This window comes from Elephas maximus, chromosome 8, assembly GCF_024166365.1.
Source record: "Elephas maximus indicus isolate mEleMax1 chromosome 8, mEleMax1 primary haplotype, whole genome shotgun sequence".
Lineage (NCBI taxonomy): Eukaryota > Metazoa > Chordata > Mammalia > Proboscidea > Elephantidae > Elephas > Elephas maximus.
The window spans coordinates 17,276,742-17,304,670 of NC_064826.1; the positions used below are offsets into that span (position 1 = coordinate 17,276,742).

The 27,929-nt window shown below is 50.7% G+C and overlaps 1 protein-coding gene across 4 annotated transcripts in view; it reads left to right on the forward strand.

Annotated features, from left to right (window-relative positions):
* Positions 1-5,953: 5,953 nt before the first annotated feature.
* Positions 5,954-27,929, forward strand: part of PLXNA4 (plexin A4) — a 517,066-nt gene continuing 495,090 nt past the window's right edge. For 2 of the 4 annotated variants that reach the window (XM_049894280.1, XM_049894279.1), the window contains exon 1: positions 5,962-6,447. The gene's annotated coding sequence lies outside the window, so the exon portion shown is untranslated. Of the gene's footprint in view, positions 6,448-19,519; positions 21,214-27,929 lie in introns of those variants that run through there. The other 2 variants (XM_049894276.1, XM_049894277.1) reach the window with 2 other exon arrangements.

Here is a 27,929-nt window from a genome sequence, read left to right on the forward strand (position 1 = left end):
GATGGTGAGATTTTGTCTTACATACTTTGGACATGTTGTCAGGAGGGACCAGTCCCTGGAGAAGACCCTAAACGAAGTGGATTAACACAGTGGCTGCAGCAATGGGCTCAAGCACAACAACGACTGGGAGGATGGCACAGGATCGGGCAGTGTTTTGTTCTGCTGTATATAGGGCTGCTATGAATTGGAACCTACTCGATGGCACCCAACAACAAAAGGAGTGTGTATCAACATTTTCTTATTGTCTGGAAGTGGTGTGGGCAGAAGGAAACCCTTATTCTGGCTATAGCAGCACTGAATCAGGCTCGTTTTGTTGGGGTATTTGATGGGTACCCAGAAGCAGCTGGGCAGGCCTGATTTGGGCTGACACTACCTCATCTTGGCCAGTCCTCTGCCCTGCCTAATGGTGTGCCCTCCACAGGAGTAAAAGCCCTGACTTGTAGTGCCTGCCAATTCCCATGGTATAAATACTTCCACCGTGGCTGATTTCAAGCTACCACTGAATGCAGAGCTGGGGAGAAATGTGTTCAGTTGGCATTTTAGAAGAGATTATAATCAGGCTACTTGGCAAATGTCCTGTAAATGTGTGTTACTAGATAAGGGTATTCTACCCATTAGCATGAACCCATCTTTATTGCCAGAAAGACAACTGGAAGCATTTGTGCTATTTGTACACCAGTCAGAAGGGCCAAGTGACTCATCTAAAGTACTTGGCAAGTGACCTTGGCAGAGCCAAGGTGGAGGCTTCATTGGGAGCCATCAGCTGTGTCCAGTTCTTGGAATTCAGGCTGTGGGACCCCGTGGGGTGCCCTACCATGGGACCTCATGCCTCCTATGACTAAGGCCCCAAGAAGGGTCACACTCAAGTGTTTATACTTTCTTGTTATCGCAAGACATGGAGCTGACCAGAGCTGGAACTCTGCAGTGCCAGGTCACTGAAGTTAGGTCACACACACCCCTTCTCCCTCCCCGACTGCATCCTCTCACTTCTGGCTCCTGCAGGTGAGAGGACTAGTTTACTTTTCAGTTGAAAGGGAAGAAATTATTTTTGTAGGGGGTGGGGGGAAGGATGAAGAGGCCTGAGGAGTAAGAGGAAGTAAAATTTGGATCATGGGAGTATAGGAGTGGCTTGGAGACCCTGATGACCAGAGTGCACAGTGTGGGGGATGCACATTCCTCCCCCTCCCCACTGTGGCTCCAGCCCCTGGTGTAGAGGAGCAGCAGGGCTGCCAGCCTGCGGTGTCCAGTGTGGACCCGTGGAGGCGCTCTCGCAGTGCTGGCAACGCCAGGTGCTGTCCTTCCATCAAATGGCTTGTGGGCACTGGACCCCAGGAGGAGACCCATGGAGAACAGCATGACCAGGCTTGTTCCTAAGCACAGCCACCACTGGGGATCTCTGACATATGGGAGGGGTCTGGAGAGGGGTACTAGTGGTGGCCAAAGCCCCAAAGTCTTGCATAAGCAGGGGAAGGCTGGGAGTTGTCGGGATTCGAGTGTTAATATCACTGTGTCCTCGTTTGCACCACAGGCTAGCGCAACCTGGGACAGTTTGCACGCACTAGCATTACCCGCTCATCAAGATTAAACTACGATTAGAAACAGTGGAGACGGGGATATCCCCCACCCCCAAGGGCAGTCACTTTCCGGGCCTGTTTTTCTGTACTATAGACCAAAGTCCTAAAAATAGAACACTTGGGTTAGAGTCTCACTTAACCCCTTAGGAATCGGAGGGAAGAACAGATTTGTTTGAGTGCACTGGGAATCTTGAGAGCTGCTTTTGATATCCCGAAATGAAAGCGTTCACGGAGGGTGGAGAACTGAAGGCTGCCAGGGCGGACGGTGGACACCTGGTGACACATCCGGGAACAGGGGCCAGTGGGGCGTCCGGGTCCTTCTTTGTGTCTGCACCCCTGGTCTCCCCCACCCAGCATAGCGTCACTGCGGCAGGCGCAACCCCTCCCAGGCTCTGCCGAGATTGGGAAAATGTTGATATTTCTGCTTGCCTGCAGGTGGCGCCACAATTTAGGTTTTTAGCCGCTGACTGCCTGCGGTTTTCAGCCAGCGCGCTGTACAGGGCCCAGCCTTGGGGAAAAAATATAGCACCACCAGGCTTTTATTTAACGAGCGAATCTGGCTTTTATCAACTGAACTAGCAGTTCTGCTTCTAGGCTAATAAAATGGTGGTAGCTAAGTAAAGGAAAACTGAAGGATTTCTTCTCTCTCCTAGTAAATCTGGCTCTCCCCAATTTTTTTTTTTTTCAGCCTTGGGAGATGAACCAACAGCTTTCTCTCCAAGCCCTGCAATAAACCACTACCAAAATCCCACGAAAGTAGCCTCTTTAGAAAACAGGAATTTAGGAAGCAACATGCCATTTCGCTTCTCCCTCTGTGGTCATTGGGCCTGGGGATGACCTACCCAGCTTAAGCATCAGGCAAGGAGTGGAGGGGTGACTTAGCGGGGTCCGTCTCTCCTTGCCCCTCACCAGCTGCCAGGGGTGGGAGAGGTGTGAGAGCTCAAGGCAGAAACACATTTTTGCCTTTTCTAGTGTGGCCATTCCTAGAGAAGGGACCAGGTAACGAGGACCTCCTCTGCTTGCTGTATAGTGTGATATGAAAAAAAAAATTTGTCTGAAAAGGAATAACAAGTCCTTATGTATATATTGCACTTACCTGAGCATTTCAAAATGTGCTCCTGGGTATTGTCTCCTTGGACTGTCACTGCCCCTCCAGGAGGTACCTGGGGCCAGCGAGAAGACAGACCTCATCGAAGGCACGTCACCTGCCCCAATTCGAAAGCTGGTCTGAGGCAGATCTAGGACGATGATCCAGGTGTCTAACTTCCAGTCTAGGGCCCTGCTCATCCCATCCTACCCGACGCTCCAGGGTTGGGAGAGCAGATCTGAGGTGCCGTCATAATTTTAAAGATAATGGAGTTCCCATGTGGCTGCTAATTAGACCCTCCCTGCTCTCTCTCTCTTTTTATCGGACTCTTGTCATCCCCACGTGTGCCGAGTAGAACCGCTCTATAGTGTTTTCAAGGCTGTGACCTTACAGAAGCAGACTGCCAGGCCTTTCTTTTGCGGCACCTCTGAGTGGGTGGGTTTGAACTGCCAACCCTTCAGTTAATGGTCGAGTGCTTAGCCGTTTGTGCCAGCCAGGGTCACCGTGAGTCGGAATTGACTCCATAGCAGCTGGTTTGCTTTTCTTTGGTTTGCCCTTTGTTCCAATGACATTGTAACTGCCCCCTTCTGCACACATTGCCCACGAGCTAATAAAAGGCAAGGAGCAGGGGAGAAAAAGGCAGTTGGTGATGCAGCCCCATTAACAACAGGATAACCAGCTGGGGCCCCTCACCTGCACATGGTTGGCCCAGCTCTTTGCCTCATCCCTTCCTTGTCACTTGGCTCTGGTGTTACTCCTCAGGCATCACATGGCATTCATTCTCTTAATGAAAATAAATGACACCCCACACTAGGCAGTAGCTAAATAATAATAAATATATTTTATTTACCACCTCTGAAAAAAAAAGGTCTTTGACTCTCCATCCATCCATCCATCTGGAGATGGAGCTAGGGCTCACCGGCAATATTCACACACACACACACACACACATGCAAGTGCAAACACAGGCTACAAAGCACAAAAAGACAATCAAGTTGTATTAAAAATACATGCTAGGACGGCTGAGAGCGGAAGCAGAGCTGTTTTCACACTTTCCCCCTCCCTTTCAGCATTTTTATGGCGTGCACTGAGGGCCAAATGGAAAACAGACATCTTAAAGGATTTCCCCCACTTTTATTGAACCATATTCCATAAGAAACCCATTAGGGTTTTCTGTGGGGCTCTCTGGGATGTCACCTCTGGGAGCAGGCTGTGACGGCCTAGTGCAGGGGTTTCTGATGCAGAGAAGATACCTAGAGGCAGGGCTGGGACTAGGGAGGCAAACCTTACACCAACTGGGAGGAAGCTTGCGCCTCCTACTTTGTACCCTAGATGCCTCACTTGCCGCACCCAACCCCAGCTCTGCCTAGGGAGTCATTTGTCCCTGGGCTTCCTCAGCCCCGGAAGGATGTCCAAGAAACAGCAGCATTGAGTTATTTTGTTATGTTCCTCTGGACTGAAACTAACCTAACATTGGCCTCCTGTGCTTTATCTAGAGTCTGGGATCCAGGGTTCCGGAGCCAGACCAGAGTATTAATGTCAGCTAATCAGATGACTCTGAGCTGCTTTCTGGCCCATACGGGGTCCATCAGAGACCAGAGGCTCAAAGGGCTCCACTCTGTCTCCGGAAATACCCTTTCAGCAGACAGCCAAGCATCTGCTTCCCTCCTCGCCCTGGCTTGGGTCATCTCCTTGTCATTGATGCACCCACCTTGTGAGAGCAGGGTGTCAGCATGGCCCTATCTGGGGGGCCCATCCTGACACACATGTGCTGACTGGGGGTAGGCGAGGGGGCTGTGTAACCTGCCGGCTCACAGCTCAAAGCCAAGCCAGTTTGCAGCTTTGATTTCTGTGAAAATATACGCCGCCCCCCCACCTCCGCAAGGGGTACGAGTTTATGCTGTTGCCCGTCATTTCCACCTAAGAGGAAGGTTCTGGTTGTTCTGATGTCAGGGACTGGAAAGGCCAGGTAGTTGCTGGGGGTGAGGATGAATGGGTTGAAGAAAGGACAGGAGAGGGCCCAAAACCATGGGCTCCTTGATTTTTGCCCAGGTGGCCCCCTTGATTGTTGCCCAGCTGAGAAGGTGCTTCGTGCCCTCCCCCCCTCCATGGGGCCATTTCCCTGGCACTATGGTGGGGGTGGGGATGAGGCTGGAGCTTAAGGGGTCCTCGGATAGACTGGGGTAAATAAGCGTGGGGATCCCACTCAGGTTTCTCCTGAGGCGTGGACACACTCCCAGCGGCATCCAGGCAGAGGTTTCAGAGGTGGAGCTGCCCACCTCCGGTCCTCACACGCTGCTTCCCTTCCAGCTGGCTGTCTAACCCAGAGCCCTGGCATGATTTCTTCCTTCGGCCTTCACAAAGTACGCGGATGATGGCATTGTCTGCCTTATCTGCAGGCTGGGATCGAGGGTTGCAGAGAAGAGAGGAACCAGGTCAGCCTCTCAGTACAAACACGACCCCAAAAGCCAGGTTGCCAGCAAGCTCCGGGGCGCTTGGCCATTCATGCTCTCTGCCCAGGCCCTCCGCCCTAGGCGCAGTGTGGGGTGCCTCGGTGGGTGCTGGGGCGGGGTGCTGGTTAGGGGTGGTATCTGTTTTGGCGTCAGCGCCGAGCATTCGAGGGTCCCGTCGACCGTCAGCTCCCATCTCCCGGTATCCAAGGTGGCGAAGGAGTCTGCCTCCCTCCGAGTGCGCGCCATGCGCCCGGGTCCCCACGGACGCGCCCCTCTCTGTCCCGCATCTCCCCTGGCAGGTCGCTCCGCGAGGGCAGAGGGGACAAGGGGGTGTCAGCAAAGGCTGGCCGGGGGAGCAGGAAGGCGGGCGGCGGCGGGAGGCGGGCGGCGTCCCCTGCCCCCTCTGCCCGCGCCCGCCCGCGGTCTCGATGTCAGCGCGAGCCCCGAGCCGCGCGCGCCAGCCAGCGAGGGAGCGGCGGGAGGGAGGAGGCGGAGCGGGCGGAGGAGGCCGGGCGGGGCGGCGGGCGGAGGAGAGGAGGACCCAGGGAGCGCCAGGCAGCTGGAGTTTGTGCGCGCTTGGCCGGGCTTCAATGCACAGCGGCAGCGAGCCGCGGCGGCAGCAGGCAGCCTGGGAGCCCCGGCGGCGGCCGAGCCCGCCGCAGCCCCGCGCCCGGCCCCCTGCAAACTTTGCCCGCTGTCCGCCCGGGGGGCCGCGCCCGGGAGGTCCGGCTCGCCCCGCCGCCACCCGCGCCGCCCCGCGCCGCCCCGGGGAGCAGCCGGCAGCCCCCGCGGCCCCCCGGCCCCGGCCCCGGCGCCCTGCCCAGCGGAGCCCTGCCCGGCGGGTCCCGGGCGCGGGCCACCGCCGCGGGAGAGCGCTCGCCGGCCGGGACCCCGCGCCCGGGCAGCGGCCGGCCCGGCGAGCATGGGCGGCGCAGAGTGACGCGCCGTGCCCGCTTGGCATCAAGGACATCCAGCCCGCGGGGGTGGGGACGCAGGAGTGTAGCCCCGCGCCGCCACCGCAGCCCGGAGAGGTGCCGCTGCCGCTCGGCTCCGGGGCCAGGGCTCTGGGCATCGACCGCAGCTTGTGACCTTTTTGTTGGCCCTGCGGCCCGCGGTGGACGCGGGGCAGGCGCGCCGAGCCCCGGAGGCTCCGTTCCGGCCGTCTCGCCGCCCGTGAGCTGCCCAGTCTCGGCCGAGTCTGCGTTCGGGCTGGGCTGGAGGAGGCAGACACGCGCGCACACGCACACGCCGGCGGAGGGCGAGCGGCGGCGGCACCATCTGCAGTGTCAATGCGGCGCTCCAGCTGAACCAGGAGGAGACGCGGCGCCTCCAGGTAGGAGCAGGGCGGTGGGCGGCGGGCGGGCGGCAGGGCAGGGTTGGCGGCGAGCGCAGTGTGGGCGAAGTCCCCGCGGCCGCCCGGGGAGTCCTCGGCTGCCCTGCAGCCGGCCCGCTGCGCACACACGCGCACACACATGCACACACGCGCGTACGGCGCACACGCACCTGCCCATGTCCCACCTGGAGACCTGTGTAGGTGCAACCTGGCCCGAGCAGGTATTTCCCGGGTTCGTTCTCCCCTGACGCTCCCCGACTCCGACTTCTCAGAACCAGGACTTTCAGGGTGGTATTCTGATCCTGCTCGGACCTCCATCCCATCCGGGAGGCTGAGGGAGCGGGTTTCCCATTCCCAGCCCCTTTCCGCTGTGGCTGGTTTTTAAAACGGCGAAGTGATAGGTCTTGGAAGACCCGCCGCGTGTCATCTCTGCTCCGTGACCTTTGGAACCCGTGGATTTTAATGGAAGACTGACTGGCAGACAGACATTCAGACGTATATTTGGAGACCGGTGGTCCGGGCGGCGCGAGGAGGCCACATAGACGCGGCTGCAGCCCTGTAGGGTGGTGGATGGGGACAGACACTGCGTTTCCCCAGTAAGAGGCAGCACAGAGGCCTTTCTGAAGCGTGGCACTGCTTCCCGGGAATGTGCTGGGTTGCAGGCAGGAGAGGGCTTGAGCAGTGTTCTCTGTGTCTCTGTGTGTGTGTGGCTTGTCTATGGAGGGCCTGGGAGATCAATTCCTCCTTTAAACGTATGACCAATTCACATCCCCAGTCTCTGGGAAACAGCAAGCAGACAGGGCTGGAGACACAGGACTTGGGCTCTCCCTCCCCCTCCCCCCCCGCAGGATCCTGGGAAGCATGGGGCTGAGCCTTTCCTTGTGGTCCCCACACCTGTCACCCGCCTGTAGAGATGTGTGTCTGAGAACCAGAGCCAGAAGGGAGAAGAGAGGTGGTATACTCCACGAAGGGAGGAAGGTCCCCTGTCTCGTGACCACTTGGGCACTGCCCACCCTCTAAGGAGACAAGTCATTCTTGGGTCTGCTATCGTCCCCCTGAGTCAGGCCGCTCATGACAGTGTAGATGCACGCCCTGGAAGCCTGTGGTTCAAGGTTCTGCTCCCCTAAAGCTGTTCCTTTCCTTTCCTCCTCCTTTCCTTTCTCCTGGTGCAGTTTCCAAGGCTGCACATTTGCAAACTTTTCAGGAGGAGGCAGGAGGTGGTTGGGGTTCCAGAAGGGCTTCTTCAGAGTTCCCATATAGTGGCCAATGAGCAAGTCACTGTGGGCTCAGTTGTTGCAGGGAGAAGGATGGGAGAGCCAAATGAAAACTGGTTTTGGAGTTGAGTCTGCAGTATGGCACTGTTCTGTGTTCCCATAGCTGTCTGTTGTTGGGGTTGCTTGTGGAGCAACCCGGCAGGAGATGGGATAAACTCGTACCCTCTATGCAAGAGCATGTGTTCAGTGTCCTACAAACCCACCAGTGGGAAGAACTCGTTGGGCGTCTTCTGGAACACTACGGAGCTTGTATTGGGCACAGGGTCTGGGTTGTTTCTGTAAATCCTGAGGATGGGCACTGATATGACGGGTTTTCTCTGCCCACCCGCATCTCTGCGATTTTCAAACTTTTTCCATTCTTGCAAAGGTTTTTGGTGAGGTTGGGGAGGAGAGGAGCAGGCATCCAGGGAGGGAGATTGTATTCCCGCTGTGTGCCGTGTGAGCTGCCCTTTGATCGATTGAAAAGGGTGGATGGAAGAAAGCAAAGCTCTTACAATGGGGAGAACTCTGTAGGGGGAAAACGTTTTCTTTTTAAGAATGGTGGGTGTGCGTACACACACACTCATATATGCACACACATTCCTGAAGAGCCCGGCTATCCCCGGTCAGCTCATTCAGTCATGTGTGACAATGGGTCCACCTGTCTTTTGGGCTCCGGAAGAGCTGGAATGTTCCCCACACGCATGCCCTCTGATGGTGTGGCCTGGGAGGTCCCACACATGTGTGCAGCGGCACTTGGTTTTTGGTAGTGAATCATGAACTCCAGCAACAGTGGGTGCCTCCCAGGTAAACATTGCCTCAGGGGACCTGCAAGGGGCAGAAGGTTGGGTCCAGATTGTCCTTAAATATCAGTGCATCTTCCCTGATGACCTCGGCTCCAACCTCTGCTTCCCGCCCACCCTCGTCCTTTCTCATGTATTTGCAGCCTCAGGACTCATCATTTTCATGCAAAGCCCACAGTCATCATGCTGGTTATGAGCTAAGCATCTGGGTTCAAAAGCTCCCCACACTTTCCCCACTTAGCATTAGGTACCAATTTGGTTTCTAGGACAAGGCAGGCATTAATTAACGGCTGCGTAAAGCTGCGTGTAAATCATCTCATTTTGTTCCTGGCTCTCTTGCCCAGCCTGGAGCATGTCGTGTTGTCATTCTCTCTCTATCACTCCTCTGTGGCCTTCTTTTAAGTTCTCAGGGGGCCTCCTCCCTCGGAAGGCAGCTGGAAAAGCCCCTGCGCAGAAGGGCTGACTCGGTCCTGCAGCCCCTCACTGCTGCTGCTGCCGCTGGATCTTTTTCTAGGTGCCTCTCCAGGGAGGGCTGGGCGGGGGCTGCCCACCAATGAGTCCCTCCTGCCCAGCCCCGTACTTCGGGCTCTCCTTTCTCCTCCCAGGACTTCACCCTGGATGCCCATCGACCCTCTGCACACATTTCCGGAGGAATCCCAGGCAGCCACTGAATTCCTTTCTCCTTCTCTGCACCTCTCAGTTGCCAGCTGCGGCTGCTCCCAGCAGACAGAGATATCTGTGTGGCAGGCTCTGCTGTGCACTGGTCTCCTGGTCCTTTCAATCACAACAAGGGGTGCTGGGAATTAGTGGGGGCCTTCTAGGGCAGCAGCAGTCCTGCAGGTGGGGATAGCGAGGGAGCTGGGTCATTAACGGCTCTTAGCTCAGAGATATCCCCAGGCTTTGATGCAAAGAAATTGCAGCGAACCTCTCCTCCTAGCCAGCTAGGGGGCATTTCTTAGCCGCGTCTCCCATCCTCACCCAGAGAAGGCGCTACGCAAACAAAGCCACCTCGAGACCTGTTGGAGTGCCTCTGGGATGGGCTGGGATGGGCCTTAGCAACACAGGGAACCAAGCACGATCCCAGCCGGGATCAGTCTGTGCAACAGATGTGCCTGCTTCCTCAGGCGTAACGCCCCTTCTTAGTTGTGTCCTGCGCTGCCCGATGTGACACTGGTTCTGACCCTGGGGCTGTTGAGCAGGGCTCAACACCCTCCCTGACACCTCCATCCTCTTCCCCCAGCCCCTTCTCCCCAGCCCCTCCCCCACTGGCTAATCCAACTCTTGGCTGCATGTGCACATCCGCCAGCCCGTTCGCCCTCAAATTTGTGGCACTCCAGAAATCAATATAACATGAACTTAACGGCAGCTGGGTGATGAAGTGTTATTTATATTTAAGAGCGGCATTTTAAAAAGACGTCGTGCTAATAAATCAAAGGGCTGTTTGGGAGATGCACATGATTAGGGTAATTGCCCTCCAGGCTCTGCTGATCAGGGCTTGCTCCACACAGAGCCCCGTGGACACTGCCTTGTTCTAGAACGGCAACATCCGCTGCCCCCTGCCCTTAGCGCCCCCCTGCCCTGCTCCTTCTCCCCCCCCTTCCCTGCCCAGGCTGCAGCATTCAGGTTGTGGCTGGAAGGTGGAGTCAGCAGGGAGACCAAGGGAGCTGTGAGCTAAGTGGTAGGAGATGGATCTTAAAAGGGGAAGAAAGCAGGGATCCTAATTCCCAGAGCAGAGACCTTGTTCCTGCTTGGCAGGAAGTTGCTTCGAAGACAAGCTGCCTTTGTCCCTGGGTGAGTCTGTGTGAGCCCCCAGACCCATGCTCTGATGGTCATATGGCATCTAGCCTTCCAAGGGAAGCAGCTGTGAGGCCATTAGTATTGGTTATGGTCCTTGTGAAAACAATGGGATGGAACCTATGATGATGATGATGATGATGGCTAACACTTGTTGAGCACTTACTTGCCTCAGGCACCATTTGAGCAGTTTATATGGTTGACCCACTTAATCCTTAGAACAACCTAGAGAGGCAGTTATTGTTATTATCCCCACTTCATCCATGAGGATACCAAGATGCGGGAAGTTGAGGAGCCTGTCCAAAGTCACAAAGCCAGTAAGTGGTGGGGCCAAGGCTCGACTCCATGAAGTCTGAGCATACTGCTTATTACTGTGCTGGGTCACATTGCCTCCTTAGAATAGCAGTCACAAGCATGTTGACACTCCCTTGGGAGTTTAGGGGAGAGCGTGCTGGGAGAACCTTAGAATATCTGGCTCTAATCTCTGCCTTGGACTGTCTTTGTGACCCCAGGCAAGTCTGCATATTCTTTGAGCCTCAGTTCCCCCATTCATCCAGTGGGACAGGAGATGAGTTTTGTCCTTGGCTATTGGTGGATTGTAAAATGGCATGGATCATTCCAGCAGAGTGCTCAGTTTCTGATGATGACTGTTACTTCACTTGACAAGTCCCATTTCCTCCTGGAAAGACTAAGGAGGCGTAGCTGAGTGAAGTCCCCATCTCTGCTTTTGAGTCTACAAGGCTTCCAGGCTGGTAGGAATCAGGATCTTCCTGGTGACTGCTTCAAGGTGCTGGTGTGGTAGAAACAACACTCTCTTGTTTAATCCTTCAGGTAGCCCTGGGAGATGATTTATTCTGGTTCCGATTGTATAGGAAGGAAGGCTGAGAACGTTTAAGTGCAATGGCCAAGATCCTCAGCTGCTCAGTGGTAGATGACCTTTCCACTCTCAGCCCAGAATTCTTTCCATTGCACTGCACGCAGCAGGTGCTCAAGACACATTTGTTCATTCATGCACTAGCCATAGCAGCCCAGATTTGGGGGGCTAGAGGCAGGAAAGAATCTCTGCCCATGGATGCCGTGTCACCTTGGGCACCTGGACCACAAGGTAGAGCAGAGACTCATTGGAAGGTAATGCAAGTGGGCTGTGTGTTGGGTGGTTGTCCTGTAGCATGTACCGGAAACTTCAGATGGGAACAACGGTCCCTGTTCACAAGGAGAAAATAATCAGGTCTTGAGATGGCTCAAGCTGACATGGGATGTTATGAGATATACCTCAATGCTGAGAATTGTGGGTGGGGAGGCCCCACAGAGTCTGTGGGGCTGACTGGGTACTGTTCCATCCCCAAGCGGGCACTAAGCTGCAGACTCTGTCTCTCTGACCTGAACATTTTAGGAAACAGCCCTGGAGAATGCTGGTATGGTTAGTGTTTTTACGCATGCATTACTTATTTGGCTTCTCATGTATGTGGGAGGTGAGGGAACGTCTTACTAAACTTGAGGCAACCGGGAGGGGTGCCCTTGAAATTCCATTATTCCCCTCTGGGGTCACAGTTGGAGTGTTGAAAGGCATGCTAAGATTAACCTGTTGGCGTGGCGTCCTGCACAGATCTACGCCAACAGGTGTTTGTGAGACCTTGGCTATCCTGTTGGTTGTCTGAGCTTGGACAGCCCCCTCCCTGAACCGTGCCTTCTCCGTGAACGGGATTCGCAACAGCAAATTGGATTTTGGAATGTTTTGTCACTGCAACACAAAACAGATCACTAGCTAAGAGGATCTTGTCCCTGCAGTCAGTGTGCTGAACTCAGCCTGACGGAATCAATTCCTGAGGCCTTACGGTGAGGAGTATTTTCATTAACAAGTGTGAGGAGAGACGCAACGGAGGAAGAGGCCACTGGAATTTAGGAGAAAACCACAGCCCTTCAAAGCTGTCCTGGTCTCTGCCCAGGGCCAGATTCACAGCTGAGACACTCCCTGGAGGAGCCCAGTTGGATTACCCCTGGTAGTATGGGGTTTAAGGAGCCCTGGTGGTGCAGCAGTTAGGTGCTTGGCTGCTAACTGAAAGGTGTGGTTCAAACTCACCCAATGGCTCTGCTAGAGATAGACCTGGCGATCTGCTCCCACGAAGATTAACCAAAAGACTAAACCCCTTGCTGTTGAATTGATTCTGACTGATAGCAACCCTATCGACAGAGTAGAACTGCCCCTTAGAATTTCCATGGAGTGGCTGGTAGATTCAAACTGCTGACCTTTTGGTTAGCAGCCAAGCTCTTAACCACTGCACCACCAGGACTCCAGCCCATAAAGATTACAGCCTAGAAAACCCTGGGGCAGTTCTGCTCTATAATATACAGGGTCACCATGAGCCCATTGACTCAACAGCACCTAATGACAACAAGAACAAATGTGGGGTCTGGAACTAGAGGGTGAGCAAATTATTGCATTGCTTTGGCCCAGAGGTCAAGAGGAGGGAGAGAAAGCAGAGCCTCAGAGCTGGTGGAGTGCTTCTTCTCTTGTTTAGCGGTTAGCATGTGAGGGGAGCTTGTCAGGGCCGCAGGTGTCAAGGACGGGTAATTGGCCCAGCCCTCGTGGAATGTCAGCAGACAGGGCAGAGATAGCCAGACTTGTCAGAGCCTTTAATACACTAACGTGGATTGTGAACTGTGCAGCGCACCTGGGAACCCACCGAGAACCTGCCTTCACTCAGAAGGAAGAAAAGCAGCTGGAACTTCAGGACCGCAGCGATAGCATGAGGCATCATTGGGGTGCTCCTGCAAGAGACTGCGCAGGTGGCCGAGGCCCAAGATTAGAGGCAGGGAGGATAGGTGAGGCCCAGATTTGGAGGCCTGGGGGGTCAGGTGGGGCCAAGCATATCTGGGCAGGTGCCTAAATTGGGTGTCTGGGGTCACCCTCTTACAGGGGTTCCTTAGAAGGAGCATGTGGCTTCAGAACAGAGTCAGACAGTGGGGGCAGCATGCTATAATAAAGCATCTTTCCGCTCCCAGGGCTCATGCTCTGTGGCACCAACAGCCAACCACAGTGTGCTTTACCCAGTTTCAACCCCGTGGAAGCCACCATGAGAACGGGCTCTAGGCAGATTTCAAGAGACTTACCTAACTTGTAGCTATGACTACCAAAGGGATACCTTCCACACCTCCGAGGGGAATCGTCCACACCCCGGTTTATGACACCCAAGGGGCGTGGCTGCCTGGAGGCATGAGATGACCGCAAGTGACCTCTACCACCATCCTAACTTAAGAAGCATCGCAGGCATTGAAATATAAAGCAACAGGTGATCTTCTGCATAAAATATTTTCCATTAGCTCTATTGGTTGCCTTTAGCTAGGCCCTCTTCTTTTTTTTTTCTTCCTTTTTTATGTGGTAAAAATATACATAAAACATTTGCCAATTCAACAATTTTTGCATGTATAATTCAGTGACATCGATTATGTTCAGTGTTGCACAACCATTATCAGTATCCTTGTCTGAATTATTCCACCACCATTGACATAAACTCAATGCCCCCTAAGCATTAGCTCTCTCTTTCCCCTACCTTCCCACCCCTGGTAACCACTAATAAGCTTTGATCTCTATGTTGTTGTTGTTAGGTACCATGAAGTCAATTTCGACTCATAGCAACCCCATGTAACTAAGTAGAACTGCCCCACAGGGTTTTCTAGGCTGTAATCTTTGCAGGAGCAGATGGCCAGATCTTTCTCCCGGTTCAAACCACCAACCTTTCGATTAGCGGCCAAGCGCTTAACCATTGCACCACCAGGGCTCCTTTTGATCTCTGTATTTCCTGTAAGTGAGATCATATAGTATTTATCCTTTTGTGACTGCCTTATTTCACTCAGCATTAAGTTTTCAGTGTTTTGGGGTTCACCCACGTTGTGCCATGTGTCAGGACTTCCTTCATTTCTCTTTATGGCTAAGTAATTATTCATGCTTTCCTTTCCTTTTTTTCAAAACAATTTTTGTGCTTTAAAGCCCCTCTTGAGTCAGGCTGGGCAAAGAAGTGATGGTGCCGTGCCTGTGACCCCTTTCCCAGCTCTCTTCTCCCCTTAGCGACTGACCCGTGCCTGCCTCCCCTGAAATGCACTTGCCCTTGACTGGTGTGACTTTCTTAGAGAAGTGTGCCTGTGTTGGTGTGCCTGCCTGAGATTTCTGGCCTCCAGACAGTCAGGGCCAGCCCTGGCTTGAAGCATCTTGTATGCAGCCAGAAACTTCATGTGTACTTTTAATAGTGACAAAGAAGCTGCTGGTGGCCATGGCAGGAACAATGGCACTGGACTTGTTTGTTTCCATATGCCTTGGATTGTGAGAGCTCCTGGAGGGCAGGAGACATTTCTTCTCTTTGGATCCTCAGTACCCAGCTCTGAGCCTATCACACTGGAGGCCATCAGTAAATATTTGCTGAATAAATAGAATAAATAAATGGAGCAGGGCAAGGTAGGGAGGAATGGCCCAAAAGGGCACACCTGGGGAGGTGGGAACCAGGCCAGGTGGCAGTGTTTCCTTCCCAGTAGGACAGGAGAAACATCAATGTCGACTGACTAGCTTTTTTTTTTTTCATTGTGCTTTGGGTGAAAGTTTACAGAGCAAATTAGTTTCTCATTAAACAATTCATGCACAAGTTGTTGACTGGCTATTTGAAAGAGTTGAGAGAAACCAAGTGCCGGCTGAGCTCATGGGCCACTCTACAGTGTTCCCTGGTGGTGGTGGTCTGTGGGCAAGTAGGGTGATACACCTGGAGTTGAATTCTTGTTCTCCATGTAAAACTCCCTATGGGTTTAGGTGCCAATAGTTTGGGAGGAGCAACCAAACTGCCTTTTCCAGAATGTTCCAAAGGCTAGTCCACAAGACGCTCTGTGGACTAGTAAGTTTTGGAAACACCTTATCCCTGTGTCCTCCTCTCGGAAATTCAAAATGCCCATCTTAGGATATTGAAGATGAAGGAGGTTTGCTGTTATGGATTGGATCGTGTCCCCCCAAAATATGTGTTGAAATCCTAACCCCTATACCTGTGGCTGTGACCGTGTTTGGGAATAGGGTTTTCTTTGTTATCTTAATGAGGCCAAATCACTGTTGTGTGTCTCCTAAACCTAATTGCTTCTGAGTAATATATGGAGCAGCAGAAACCAAACCAAACCAAACCTGTTGCTGTCCAGTCAATTCCAACTCGTGGTGACTCCATGTGTTACAGAGTAGAACTGCTCCATGGAGCTTTCTTGGTTGTAATCTATACAGAAGCAAATTGCCAGGCCTTTCTTTTAGTAGCCAATCACAAACCGCTTGCACCATGCAGGGACCCAAGGAGCAGCATAGACACAGATTTAAGCAAGGATCTTCCCCTAGGCCCAAAAGAGAGAGAGAGAGAAGTCCCCTAGAGAAGTTCCCTAGAAGTCCCCTGCTGCCCTGAATTTGGACTCCTAGCCTCCTAAACTGTGACGAGATAGATTTCTGTTCTTTAAAACAGCCTCTCGTGGTATTTCAGTCACAGCAGCACTAAGAAACTAAGACACCGCTGTTGAGAAGCCTGTTTAATTATTTTTAACCAACCATTTTTCCATCTATTTGATCATGGAATCCCTTTGTGGGGGTGTATTTACACTTATTCACATTCCTAGGAATGAGCATTGGACAGAGAGCACTTTGGGAAACACTGACCTTAACTGGGGGCTTTCAAGTTTGAATTCGGTTTGGAGGAGAGAAGCCAGAGGATGAGCCCACTGGACAGCCAAAACGGGGGACTTGTGTGGTCCCACCTTCCTCTCCTCCTTGCTGTTTGCTTTTGAGAATCCCAGAAATGTCTGTGAATTCTCAAGAGACACTGGTTACCACCGTCTCACGACCCACCTTCAGGTGTGTCTTCTCCAGTAGGGCCCTATCCAGAAGTGCGGCTCCAGCCGTGACAGGTTTGCAGAAATGTTTTCAACAAGTAGCACTCCTTGCTTTCACGTAATAGATCAAGACAGACGTTTGCAAAATATGTGAGTGATGACATTCACCTTTTCGATATTTTTTTTTTCCAGCTACAGTTATTGAATCCGAGGCTTCAGTAGAACTGGCAAAGATAAATGTCCTGAATTAACAAAGAAGGCTGGAGGTATTAAGACACATCTTAATACAAGTTTTTTCTCCTGGAGTAATAAACTTAGCTATTCTAGAGAGGGCTGAAGGTTTCAAATTAGACTACAAATCCATGGTTTCCACCATTTGGTAGTGACACACCTGGGGAGTGGGGTTAGGCATTTCTCATGGGAAGCATTTTCACTGCCTAGTGTACACTTTGCACAGGTAATGACGTATGTGTGTGTGTATGTGTGAGAGAGAGAGAGTCGGGGCTGGAGGGAGGGTATAACCCCATGGTATCTGGGTTTAGCTCCCCTGGGGACACTGGCAGATAACCCCACGCCCAATTATGGGGTAGCCATCATGCTTTGCCAGAGCACAGTTCTCCTTTCCAAAGTGAGTAATAGTTGCTAGCACACTTACCAACAAAATTCCCCCGGCGCCCATTCATAAAGCACCGCACTGGTGATTCTATCAGCATTAAACCGTTTGGTGACTGAGCTTAGAATTATAGGAATCGAAGAAATGAATTAGCAGTAAATCAAGTCCCAGCTGAGTTCAAACCTTACTGCAGTGCATCTTGAATTAAAAACATCTCGCTATGATGAAGCCGTGGCAAGTCAAGCGGTGGAGCTCTGTCACTCTTGACTTGGAGAAGTGTGGCTGTCACCCTTTGAAAGGGAAACCCTGACGACAGCTTGTATTAATTCCCGGCCACGCTGGGAAATTGCCACTTCATTTCTTCTTCATAAACTTTTGGGTTTCATGTCTGAGGAAGAAATCCTGTCTGCAGGGATACTGCAGAGCTTTGGGAACAGGGCAGCGGGGAGCGGGCTCGGCCCACAGGGGGCCATTCGTTGGGCTCTCTTTGGTCGTCTTTGAGGGGGTGGAGTGGAAGGGGAACGTGGGCCCCCGGTGTCCTGCGGTTTGTTTCCCTGCTTTGTCCCTATGTGATTCTTCTTGCTGGGGGATCTGCACAGAAAGCCAGCAAAGAGGCCGCTTAGATGCGGTCACAGGACTGCCATGTAGCAGTGACAATTAGGGTATGATAGGAAATCGTTTTTGTAAGGTACCAAGCCCTGTGAGTGGAGCGCACCAGGAACGTGGCTCTGGCTTCGCCAGGCCAACTTTTTCCTCTTGCAAAATAACCCCGGGGTTTTCATTTTCAGAGCAATTGAAGAAGTATTACGTGCCAGTGGGAACGGGGAGACCTTGCTTCTAATCCTAGGTCTGCTGAATGTCTGCCTCGCTGGGGGACCTGGGGTAGGCCTCCATTTCTCTTTCTTGGAAGCCGGGAATCAGCCCTGCTGTTCCCACCTGAAGCCTGGAAGGTGAGGAGGAATGTGGCTTTATTAAAGGGCCTGGAGAGCAACACAAAAATGATCCTACATACATCCAAGGCCAGAGAACACCGAGAAAGAGAGAGTGAAAACCAGACTCAGCCCTGGCCCGGTTATACCTTATCGGCTCCTGTGGGTTTGCCAATCTGGTGAAGAGCTGTAAGTGACAAAGGCCACTTGCAGAACATCAGAAAGGAGGATGTGACTGGATGGCAAAGGACGGGAGAGGAGGAGGGAATTGGTGTGGGAGCTCTGTTCCTGGCTGGGGCATTGTGGAGAAGGAAAAAAACACAAACCAAACCAGTCGCTGCCAAGTTGACAACAACCCATGGTGACCCCCTGCGTGTCAGAGTAGAGCTGTGCTCCATAGGGTTTTCAGTGGCTGATTTTTCAGAGGTAGGTCACGAGGCTTTTCTTCTGAGGCACTTCTGGGTGGATTTGAACCTCAAACTGTTTGGTCAGCAGCTGAGTGCACTAGCTGTTTACACCACCTAGGGACCCCTTGCTTGGTCCCAAGAGTGTTAAAGAGAACTTTTGATGACTTGAATGCCTTTAGGTGGGAAATTACTCTCCAGGTAGCCATAGCTGTCACTCTAGGTTGTATCACTTCTGCTTCACACATTCTTGGTGAAGGTAATTGAATTAAAATACTGAAAGCAGCCTGGTTCCTGGTAGGTTCTCAGGCAGTGCTCCTTTCCCTCTTTCCAACAAGAAGAAGAATAAATGGGCTAATGTATTAGTGTCAAGCACTTTGCCTTCTGCAGGGAAGCTTTACCACAGGCTGTTGTAACAAAGTGCCACACACTGGGTGGCTTGTAAGAACAGAGATTTATTGTCTCATAGTTCGGGAGGATAAAGTAGTCCAAGTTTAGGACGTCAGCAGAGCTACACCCTCCTGGAAGGTTTTAGGAGCAGGTCCTTTCTTGTGTCTCCCGGCTTCTGGTAGCCCCAGGTATTCCTTGACCTGCAGCTACAGAATGACTCTGTGGTCACAGGGCTGTTTTCCTTCTGTCTGTGTCTCTTCTCTTTTATAAGAATACCACTCAGATTGGTTTAGGACCTACCCTACTACAGCAGAAGCCTGGGTGGCGAAAATGGTTTGCAATTAATTGTCTGCTAACCTAAAGGTTGGTAGTTTGAACCAACCCAGGGCCTCTGCAGAAGAAGGAACTGGTGAACTGCTCCTGTAGAGATTACAGCCAAGTAGACCCTGGGGAGCAGTTCTACTGTATAACACACGTGGTCACCAGGAGTTAGAATTGACTTGATGGCAAAGGGTTTTTTTTTTTTTTTTTTATTCTGCTGTAGCATCACCTCATGTTAACTGATAACATCTTCACAGACCTCATTTCCTAACAAGGTCACATTCACAGGCACTAGGGGTTAGGACTTCAATATATCTTTTTTGCGGGGAGGGGGTGCACAACTCAATCCATAATATTGTTGTTCCTGTTGTTAGGTGCTGTCAAGTTGGTTCCGATTCATAGCAACCCTGTGCACAATAGAACGAAACACTACCTGGTCCTGTGCCATCCTCACAACTGTTGCTGTGTTTGAGCTCATTGTTGCAGCCACTTTGTCAATCCATCTTGTTGAGGGTCTTCCTCTTTTTCGCTAGCCCTCTACTTCACCAAGTATGATGTCCTTCTCCAGGAACTTATCCCTCCTGATAACATCTCCAAAGTATGTGAGATATAGTCTCTCCATCCTTGCTTCTAAGGAGCATCCTGGTTGTACTTCTTTCAGGACAGATTTGTTTCTTCTTTTGGCAGTCCATGCTATATTCAATATTCTTCTCCAACACCACAATTCAAAGGTGTCAATTCTTCTTTGGTCTTCCTTATTCATTGTCCAGCTTTCGCATGCATATGAGGCAATTGAAAAGACCACTGGTTGGGTCAGGTCACCTTAGGCCTCAAGATGACATCTTGGCTTTTCAACATTTTAAAGAGGTTTTTTGCAGCAGATTTGCCCAATGCAATACATTGTTCTATTTCTTGACTACTGCTTCTGTGGGTGTTGATTGCAGATCCAAGTAAAATGAAATCCTTGGCAATGCCAGTCTTTTCTCCGTTTATCATGATGTTGCTTATTGGTCCAGTTGTGAGGATTTTTGTTTTCTTTATGTTGAGGTGTAATCCATACTGAAGGCTGTGGTCTTTGATCTTCATCAGCAAGTGCTTCAAGTCCTCTTCACTTTCAGCAAGCAAAGTTGTGTCATCTGCATATTGCAGGTTGGTAATGAGTCTTCCTCCAATCCTGATGCTCTGTTCTTCTTCATGTAGTCCAGCTTCTTGGATTATTTGCTCAGCATACGTATTGGGTAGCTATGGTGAAAGGATACAACCCTGGTGCATACCTTTCCTGACTTTAAAACCATGCAGTATCCGCTTGTTCTGTTCAAATGACTTCCTCTTGATCCATGTACAGGTTCCTGATGAGCACAATTCCCTATTAACTGCAGGAGGTAGAAATAGCTGGTGGCAAATCTTTTAGGTGCTCTATTAGTGTGTTCAGGTCCTGGGTGGTGTCAAAGGTTTGCACTCCACTACTAACCTAAAGGTTGATGGTTCAAACCCACCACGGGGTGCCCCAGAAGAAAGGCCTAGCTATCTGCTTCCGTAAATATTACAGCCAAGGAAACCATATGGAGCTCAGTTCTACTCTTTTAACACACAGGGTCGCCATGAGTTGGCATCGATCCAAAGGCAGTGAGTTTGGTTTTTTTATTAGTGTGTTCATCCTCTAGAAACTGCAGAAAACAGGCCACTGAGTTTGAGCAGGATCCTGGAGAGAAAAATACCCCACTCCATCAAGTCCACCTAGACCCTTTCAACCCAGTGGTCCCCTGGGGTGCTGTGGAAGGTCATCAGGGACCTCAGACAGTGTAGGGTGTCTCCCTAGCACATCACAGCTTAGACTAGTCTTCTATAATGAGGGATTCTGGGAGTCCAGCCCCAGAGAGTGTCTTCAGCTGCAAAATTGCAGTGCAATTTCAATGAAACAATGGAAATACTCTTTGCTCTGGATTGCTCCTGGGTATCTCAGGACTGCTCATAAAAATGGTTTGTACTGTGGACTCTCTTGTGAAGAGGGAACATGGGGCTGGATAGGTATTTTCAAGCTCTAACATTTCAAGAGCCCCACGGAAATGACGAGATTTCTGTTCTTCATTCCATACGCCTCTGTACCCAGCCCTTGTACATTTTATCAACTGCTCTCAGGACATAATATATTTACGTAGCTACACCTTTGGTCTCAGGGAGCTCAGCGGTTCTTTCCAGTTTATCTGGTGGCAAATTGTTTCCTTAAGAGGGGGCAGAAGGCAGGGCCTGAGATGCTAAGAAAGGAAGTGCCCTAACCACAGTGTTCCGTGGTCTGGGCCAAAATAGAGCAGCGTCTGCAATGCCTTGCACTGTCTTTGTTGGTTCTCCTACAGAAATAGCTCCCCACTTTGGCACAAGAAGTCCCTCCTGAAGGCTGTCTCAGAGTCTGTGACAAAGGTAGGGAAACCCCATGGCCTCCTTTTCTTGCACCGTCTTCTTATGTTTCATTTTGGAGACTTCTCATTGAACTCTTGGTTATCAGATGTCCTCAGTGGGGCTTCTGGTTCTATGCTTAGAAGGGAAGATCCAAGGAAGGAGGCAGATGCCCATGGTGCAAGACATTGACCGTGTGCATGGTGTCAAATTGGACCAAGAATCTCGGAAGTTGATGGGCCTAGGCTGGGGCGTGAGGGAGGTAGGAGAGAGCAAGCTTTGCTTGACCCAATCCTAATTTCATGAACCAATGATCAAGAAGATGGCACCGGACCAGGCAGCATTTTGTTCTGTTATACATAAAGTTGCCATGCATTGAACCTGGCTTGATGACAATTAACAACAGTCATTTTGTGAAGAAGTTGCTGCAGCTTATTCTACTCCTTTCATTCCCTCCTCTAGAACGTGATACTAGTAAGACTGAACTCTTCTTGGCAAATACTTAAAAAAAAAAAAAAAAGCTAATTAAATCATTTTCTAAAGACCGTATTTATATGCATGGCTGCTACATGTAAGTGAAATGGATTTTTATTTGCCTCCAGAATTTGAGATGTGATAAAAGTTCTCTTGCTTTAGATTTGTTTGGGCCCATTTTGGGAGTTCTAGTAAAAAGCTTGAGGAATATCATAGGGCCAAATATAGAAAATTAACTTCTGAAAATGTCAAGCAGCATTTCCCCACAGGTATTGTTTTGAAAGAATGGCATTTTCATGTAAAATTTATATTTGCAAACTTTAAAATTCTTTAGGCGTGGGAGAATTTTTACCACCTAACAGATCTTGCAAATTTTGCAAGTAGCCTTGTCCCTCCCCATGATTCTGATCCAGTATCACCCAGAGACTAGGTGAACTAGATTCTGCAAATCCAGGCTGCCAAGAATTTACTTATATGATTTATTGGCTGGCATTTTTGTATTTACATCTCATGTTCCCATTTGTGAAAGCTCCTTTGAAGCAGGTCACTGTTGTATGTATACTTGCAGTTCCCTTTGGACCCAAAAAGGTATTGTTTGATTTTTCTTCTCTCTTTACATGTTAAACTTGGTTTTCAGAGTTTATGAAGCTGCAGTACTAGGGTGCTGGGCAGTAGAGGGCATTACACATATGGAAAGGACAGTGCCTCCCCCGGAAGTGGGAAGCGGCTTCCTGTGGAGCCTGCATCTTGTGATGGCTGCGTCATGGGGTTTAGTCCTCTATTTAATTCTCATCACTCACTAACACATTGTGAAAAGAGTGGCTAGCGAGTCAGGAGTCTTTTTTTTTTTAAATTGTGCTTTAGGTGAAAGTTTACAGTGCAAATTAGATTCTCATTCAAAAATTTATGCACAAATCGTTTTGTGACATTTGTTGCAGTCCCTGCAATGTGTCAGCACTCTCCCACATTCCACGCTGGGTTCCACGTGTCCATTGGTCCAGCTTTCTCGTCTTTGCTTTTGGGGGGGTGTTGCCCATTTGGTCCTGTATACTTGATTAACTAAGAAACGTGTTCCTCACATGTGTTACTGTTTGTTTTATAGACCTGTCTACTCTTTGATTGAAAGGCGGACTTTGGAAGTGGCTTTAGTTCTGAGTTAGCAGGGTATCCGAGGCTTCCTCCAGCCTCTGTCACACCAGTAAGTCTGTTCTTTTTTTGTGAATTTGAATTTTGTTCTACATTTTTCTCCTGCTCTGTCCAGGACCCTCTATTGTGATCCCTGTCAGAGTAGCTGGTAGTAGTAGCTGAGCATCATCTAGTTCTTCTGGGCTCAGGCTGGTGGAGGCTGCGGTTCACGTGGTCCATGAGTCTTTTGGACTAATTTTTCCTTGAATCTTTGTTTTCTTCATTCTCTTTTGATCCAGATGTGATGGGACCAATAGATGTATCTTAGATGGCTGCTTGCAAGTCAGGAGTCTTGACTCCAGACTTACCATATTGCCAGTTAGACAAATCAGAGTCGCTGATACTTCCTTTCCAGAATGAGAACTCTGTAGAACTTGGCTGATTTCTTGTTGTCTTTGGCCAGGTAATTATGAGGTTTTGCAAAGTTGACAACATAAAAAAGAGGCCATCAAAGTGAAATCCAAGGGGATGAAAAGATGACACGATGGACAATCAGTTGCCATTCTGGTAGTTGCTAGCTTGCTCTGACCTACTCCCACCGCCCTGCCCCATTCCTTCCACCTTCCACAAAGAAAATCTTCAGTTTCAGGATTTCTCCTACTCTTCTCCCACTTGTCTTCTCTGGGCCAAACATCTTGGCTGTGCTGGCCACTTGGGAGCCTTTGCCAGGGACAGGAGTGACCCAGTCTTGGTCCACGTGATGGAGGGCTCTTGCTCTTGTAATTACTTTCCACGTTGATTGAGAGCTCGCTGTTGCTCATGCCAGTAGGCCTGGACCCACATCTGATGTTGACCGTGACAGATGTGTGGAGGGGAAGCCACAATCTGCGGAGGTGCGGGTAGTGAAGCCCAAAGTCAGAATCCATCAATGTGTTAGCGCTGCTGGTCAGAGAGACCCCAAACTGAATTAGTCCCTTAAAACTAACCCATCCCACAGTTGGTCCATAACCAGCAGGTCTCTAAAACACCCCCTCCTGACTTTTTGTATATGTTTTACATGAACTTCTACCATCTGGCGATTTATTCATTAATTTTTTTTAAACTTAAATCTGAACTTGTATTTACATATCATATTAAATTTAATTTTAGATCTAATTTTGACCCTGTTCCATCTTTTAAGCCAGTTTTAATTTTGTGTCATCACCAGCGATGGGTAGAGCCTTACCATCACATCGCATGGCTTCTCTCACATTACCTCATTTGGCCTTCACAAGTCCCAGAGTTTGTCATCAGCAAATTTGATTAAGTGTGACGCTCAGTCTCCATTCAAATTACTGATAAAAATGTGAAACAGGCATTGCCAAGGACATACCCTCTGGCATGGCCTTTCCTGGAGAGCTTCCCTTCTCGGTTTGACAAATACCCATGGAGTAACCTTCTTGGACCCGAGAGGTGGGGAAGCACAGAGGACCAAGCATAGACTTAGGAGAGAGGCAGATCTAGCATTGCAACCTGACCTATGCCAATCTGGCCATTCCCAGCAGTCAGATTACTTGGGGGATTAGTTCCCAGTGATGACAGATAGACGAGAGTTGTGGTCTTCTCTTCCACAACTTTCTCTGGGATGGATGTCACCACGCAAGCAGGTCTCAGACTGAATTCTACCACATGTACACATTTGTGTTAGTGAGCAGGCACAACAGAAGTCATGGGACCTGTTCCTGAAGCCCCCTCAACCCTGTGGGTGAACACATGGGGTATGTGTCAGGCTGAGCCCCCAGGCCACCTCTGCGAATCCAGGGTACGGTACAGGTATCGTCTGTGCGTGCCAGGGAGTGAAGAAAGTTGGGAAGCATTGGCCCAGTTGCTCTGACAAGTGAACTTTGGAGACTGGCTTACTTGAGGCAGATACAACAGTATTTCACTTGGAGATTTCAGCTCACCTCCTTGTGGGATCAGAGGACAGATCCTTTGAAAGATGGTGCACAGAGCCTGATGGGAGCCGTAGATCAAGAACAGCACCTCAGAGGGCTCTGGGCTGCCAGATTCTTATGCCCCTGGAGCCAGGATGCCTGGATGGTGTTTCTAATCAATCCATCTCTCTTTGACATCACTTAATTTCCCATTAAGGAGCCCTGGTAGCAGAACGTTTAAGTGCTTGGCTGCTAACTGAAAGTTTGGTGGTTCAAACCTCCCCAGAGGCTCCATGGGAGAAAGACCTAGTGATCTGCTCCCATAAGGATTACAGTCTAGAAAACCCTATGGGTCAGTTTTTTGTCACATGCGGTTGATATCGTTCGAAAATCAGAGTACAGCCTAGAAAACCCTATGGGGCAGGTCGATTCTGTCATATGGGGTTTCTGTGAGTTGGAACTGATTTGATGGCACCTAACAACAGCAACAGCAGCAATTTCCCATTAGAAAATTCTAACACCTCTTATTCTCTTAAAAAAACCCACTAGTGCCAACCAAAATGCTGTCGTTCAAGCTGTCATTGCGGACTCTTGAGTGTAGACTCCTGATGAAAGTCTTTTGAAAGCCACCTCCCCAACCCTGGAGTGCATGTTTTCGGTGACTGTACTTCAGATGGTAACGAAGCATCCTTGGGTGTAGATGGAAATGAATGTGCACGCATTGCACCTCGCTATTCAAGATGAAATATTTTAAATTACGTATAACCCTCCCCAACACACACACACACACAGACACACAGACACACACACACCCCAAACCAATTGCCCTGGAGTCAGTTACAACTCATGGAGACCCCATGTGTGTCAGAGTGGAACTGTGCTCCATAGGGCTTCTGATGGCTGGTTTTTCGGAAGTGGATCACCAGGTCTTTTTCGGAGGTAGTTCTAGGTGGACCCAAACCTCCAACCTTTCAGTTAGCAGCTGAACTTGTTAACTGTTTGTACCACTCAGGGACTTCATCAAACTCTGGCTCGTTAGCAGTGTGTCACAACCCTCTCCGATGTTCAGTTTCCTTATCTATAAAAGCATACAGTAATACTTCCGGGACAGGACTACTGTGGCAGGAAGTGACGTAATGCATGGACAATCTTTTGCACCCTTCTTGGCACATATTGAACTGCTCACTAAATGGTGGCATAATATTGCTGGGAGTCACTGGTTGCTCTTCAGAGACCTAAAACTTGTTACTTCTGCTTTTTGCCACCCTGGGTTGGATTAAAATGCTCCCATTTTCTTAGTTTAGAAATAGTCACATCTGTTTCTGGCCCTGGGCTTCAGTGTACCTACCACCTTGAGGCCCTACAAGCAAGTGGGGAGAGAGGAAGGATAGGCGACTGGCCACAATAGGATCAATTCTGATCCTCCCTCTGATTATGATCCCTTAAAAAAAGATTTTAAAATGTTCATAGGGATTCCTCCATTTTTGGAAGACCCATGTCTTAGTTTTCTAGTGCTGTATGTCCTTGTTAAGAAAGATGCAGGGAGCTGCCGTTGAATTGGCTGCACTCGTGGGGACCCTATGTACAATAGCATGAAACATTGCTTAGCCCTGTGTCACCCTCACGGTCACTAGCATGTTTGAGCCATCATTGTAGCTCCCAGTCCATCTCACCGAGGGTCTCCCCTGCCCTCGCTGGCCATCTACTTCCCCAAAACCAATGCCCTCCTCCAGTGATTGATCTCGCCTGATGATGTGCCCAAAGTAAGCAAGTTAGATAACATTCAATCTGCCCATAGCGTTTTTCTTGGCTAATTTTCAGAAGTAGGTCACCAGGCCTTTCTTCCTAGTCTGTTTTGGGCTGGAAGCTCCACTGAAACCTGTCTAACGTGGGTGACCCTGCTGGCATTTGAAACACTGTTAGCAAAGCTTCCAGCATGACAGCAACATGGAAGCCACCACAGTACAACACACTCACAAGATGGGTGGTGGTGCTAGGAAAAGGTTGCCCTTTTCTTCCACTGAGTGCCTTCTGCCCATCGAGCTCTGGCTGACAGAGGGAATGCCTTTCCCTCATTCCCACAGAGCAGCTGCGCAGACCAGTGGGGACCTGCCATTGACACCTTACCCATGCCTCCTCTTGCTTTATGCCCTCCCCAGGGCCCCAGGTGACTGGAGAGTGAGGGGGCAGAGGGGTCACACGAGGGTGGGGGTTGAAGGAGAAAGCACAGTGCTCGACCCACAGACCCAAGGCTCCAGGGACAGCATTTCAGGCACTTCAGTGCAGGTGTGAGGGGTGGGTTTGGTGTGGGGGTGTGGGGGGAGGGAGGATTTGGCTAGAACCTGTCAACTAGGGAGTGAGGCCTGGTCCCAGGTTCTATGGGTCTGCTTTCAGGCTGGCCCTGGGGGCAGTGTCTCTGGCCCCTGTGTCACATTTCATTGACCCTGTCAGGAAGCTCTGCCCTGAGCTAATGACTGTCACTCCTTGCTTTTTCCTTGGATCTGGGGAGGCCTGGAGCTTCTTCCGCTGGGTTATGAACCTCCTGGGGCCAAATGCCATTAAGAGTGATATGGAAATGCCTGAAGGCCGGCTGAGAGCTGCCCTCTCCTCTGCTCCCACTTCCCTCAGTGTCCCCTCACTGTCATTCCAGAAACTGCAGGCCTCAGGGTGAGTGGGTCATAGGCCACACCTGGGGTGGCAGACACACACCTCAGGACAGACACTGTGGAGGTTTCCGGATGAGCTGGTATAGACATGGTGCCCAAGACAGGCAGCATACTGCCGTGAGGTGCAAGCAGAGACTGGCTGCCCCAGCCACAGAGCTAAGGAGAAGCTCCTTTGCATGGCGGGTGGGCAGCCGGTTCTCATCAAGCAGGAAATCCTGGACTATGTGCTTTGTCCAGGCTGGGAGTTCACTCTCTGCCTCCTGGCTGAACTGCCCCCAAACCAGGAGTGCTGGGCCCCAGGCAAGATGTCTTCCTGGTGTCTCTTTCAACCTCAAGTGACTTCCACTTCAGCTGGTATCACTTAGGGGGTACCAGGGGAGGGGTGCAGGTACCTCACTGATCTTGTCCAGGGGAGCGTTTCTCGACGTTAATCTCCAGGGAAATGAAAAACCCTAGCTTCTTCAGTCCAGGGTTTTGGGGCCCAAAGGGGCATGTGTCTCCCCATATGGAGGGAAATGAACTGGAGTGGCTGAGCTAACCTGTGCTCTGAGAAGTGGGGTGC